The sequence below is a fragment of the Octopus bimaculoides genome, chromosome 25 (genome assembly GCF_001194135.2).
Source record: "Octopus bimaculoides isolate UCB-OBI-ISO-001 chromosome 25, ASM119413v2, whole genome shotgun sequence".
In the NCBI taxonomy this organism is placed as follows: Eukaryota; Metazoa; Mollusca; class Cephalopoda; order Octopoda; family Octopodidae; genus Octopus; species Octopus bimaculoides.
Window position 1 is genome coordinate 30,039,144 of NC_069005.1, and position 3,270 is coordinate 30,042,413.

Here is a 3,270-nt window from a genome sequence, read left to right on the forward strand (position 1 = left end):
CTCTCCTGTTGTCTCCTCACTCTCCTGTTGTCCCCTCACTCTCCTGTTGTCCCCTCACTCTCCTGTTGTCCCCTCACTCTCCTGTTGTCCCCTCACTCTCCTGTTGTCCCCTCACTCTCCTGTTGCCCCCTCACTCTTCTGTTGCCTTCTCACTCTCCTGTTGCCCTCTCACTCTCCTGTTTGCCAGCCTCACTCTCTCATTGCCAACCTCACTCTCCTGTTATCACCCATACTCTTCTGTTGCCAGTCTCTGACTTATTTTAGCCTGGTGCTGGTGATGTGTTGGTGGTGATGGTTGTGGTGGTGATCGTGGAGGTGATGGTGATGGTGGTAGTTGTTGTGGCTGTGGTGACAGTGATGGTGAACTGCCCTGTCGTAGACTACAGATGAGGGTTCTGCAATTTCTTTTCTCACCAACCTGCACAAATGATTTGCTTATGATGATCAAATTTTTTGCGCTGTACATTAAGCTCAGCTCCCTTCATCAAATCCACATTGCTTATGAATGGTGCACAGGGTACCACATGTCAGATGTCGAAATGACTGAAGAGCAAAGTGAAATAAAGTGTTTTTGCAAATGAACACACTTCACCAGGAATCGAAACCACAATCTTGACGTCATCATCATTGTCATCATACATATCTGTTTTCCATGCTGGAATGGATTATTAAAGCTGCAAAAATGTTCCCAAACTGTTACTCAGATTTTCGCATGACCATCCATCAGACAGTTGTGATAATACATTCAGCATTTTATCCACAAGTGTCTGATAAGCAGTTACATGAAACTCTGAGTAACAGGTTGCGAAGATTTTTTCAGTTTTAATAAAATTGCATGTGTGTGTGTGTCGTTCAGAATTTCATATATCTGTACATTTCACGTCACCTTTATACAGTAAGTTTTTAACTATATATATATATAACCTTACCAAAACAGACAGTGAAGCCTGGTGCAGTCTTCTGGCTTGCCGGCTCCTATCAAACTGTCCAACCCATGCCAACATGGAAAATGGTATTTAAATGATGATGACGATGATTTATACACACTTATGCATATGTAGTTTATTAGTTATATTTTATCCTACCCTGGTACATCTGTGTTCAATGTGCTTTCTCCTCTCCTCCCCCTCCCCCCCCTCTCTGTCTCACACACACTCCCACACACTTCTGCAACTATACAATACCACATGGCAACAGACGTTATTGACCTGTTGACCCCCTCAGTGGTGTGGATGACCCAGACCGAGGTCATTAGCAAATGTGCCAATGTTTTAACTCCATCAGGGATGAGGATGAAACAACTCAAACCGACCGATACTAACACAGAATCTCTTTGTGCTGCTCAGCTCGACATGCTAAAAATAACTGCTAAATCATCCTCAAATGTACTGTTAACAATGATAGAAAGAAAAAACAAAAAAAAGAAGGACATTGTTGGATTATGTAAGTCCTCATACACTGTCTGAAGATGAAAATTAGAGTCAGGGGTGGGGGTCAAGGCTGGAATGCTGTTGATCATGAATAAGCCTTTCTGATCAGCATTGAGTTCAGATTAAACTACTACTACTAAATGAGAGTGGTTTCTACTGAGTCACTCAACCTGGCAGAAATGGTAGCCAAATTTCCCTCATATTATCTTCCACTGACTTTGCAAAGTAAGGGCTTATTACATGATGTTAGTGTTTTACTACTACTATTACTACTACTACTACTACTACTACTACTACTACTACTACTACTACTACTACTACTAGCAGCTCATTGCTTCCTTTTACCAGGGTCTCTGGAAGAAATTTGACAAAAATGGAACGATACTACTATTGGGGCTCAAAAGGAGAGGGTCCTCCTGAAATTAAAGAATCATACCTGTTTTTTTTTCCTTTTTTTCATTTTATTTTATGGAGTGGTGGGGGGCTACCAAATTAACACAGCACCCGCTTCTCTAGCCCTTTGGGATCCAGACCGAATCCCTAATGTATCAGCTGAACCCATTCCCCTCCCTTTGTGGAGTTGTGTGGCTTAGTGGTTAGGGATGGACTTGTGATTGTAAGATTGTGGTTTCGATTCCTGGACTGGGTGGGCAACGTGTTGTGTTCTTGAGCAAAACACTTCATTTCATGTTTCGCCAATCCATTCAGCTGGCAAAAATGAGTAATCCTGCGACAGACTGGTGTCCCGTCCAGGTGGGGAATATACACGCCATGGAAACCGGGAAACTGGCCCTTATGAGTTGGTATGACTTGAGAATGTAACTTTGCCTTTACTCATCCCACTCCCTTTTTCTTTTTTTTTTTATTTGTTTCAGTCATTTGACTGCGGCCATACTGGAGCACCGCCTTTAGTCAAACAAATTGAACCCCAGGACTTTGTAAGCCTAGTACTTATTCTATCAGTAACTTTTGCTGAACCGCTAAGTTACGGGGACGTAGACACGCCACCATCAGTTGTCAAGCAATGATGGGGGACAAACAGACACAGACACAGACACACACACATATCCGATGGGCTTCTTTTCAGTTTCCGTCTACAAAATCCATGATGCTTTGGTCAGCTCGAGTTTATAGTAGAAGACGCTTGCCCAAGTTACCATGCAGTGGGACTGAACCCAGAACCACATGGCTGGTAAGCAAGCTACTTACCACACAGCTACTCCTGCACCTATGCACCCCCACCCCACCATCAATAACATAATCAGAATGTTATTTTATTCAAACGAAAGCTAATTGTGTGTGGTGGTCATTATCCATACTTTTGTACAGCTGTGGCTTTGTGGTAAGAAGTTTGCTTCCTCTCCACGTGGTTTCATGTTCAGTCCCACTCCATGACATCTTTGGCAAGTGTCTCCTACTATAGCACCAGGCCAACAAAAGCCTTGTTAGTAGATTTGGTAGATAGAAGCTGAAAGAAGTCTGCTGCGTGTATGTGTGTGTGTGTGTTAATTCTGTCCAGGTTGTAGTCTGCTTTTCAAAGCTTGTCCACAAGTATCGGCTAACAAATGCTATCATACAGTGAGCTCAATTGTATCACTGGATTTACATCTGCAATTTTGTGAGGAAATGTAATTCACTGGTGTTTGCTGAGATAATAATAATAATAATAATAATAATAATAATAATAATAATAATAATTGACATGGTGTGTTAATTCATATTTTCTATTATGCTTCAGCAATGTCTCTGTTGGTCAATCAATATTGAAGCAATTGTGGTGTTATGTAATAAAGTGTGTTGCTCAACCCAATTTCTAATGTTCATATTTTATACATATATA

At 41.7% G+C, this 3,270-nt stretch overlaps 1 protein-coding gene across 2 annotated transcripts in view; it reads left to right on the top strand.

Annotated features, from left to right (window-relative positions):
• LOC106880788 (syntaxin) overlaps positions 1-3,270 on the top strand; it is a 213,815-nt gene that overhangs the window by 148,238 nt on the left and 62,307 nt on the right. The window lies entirely within an intron of this gene.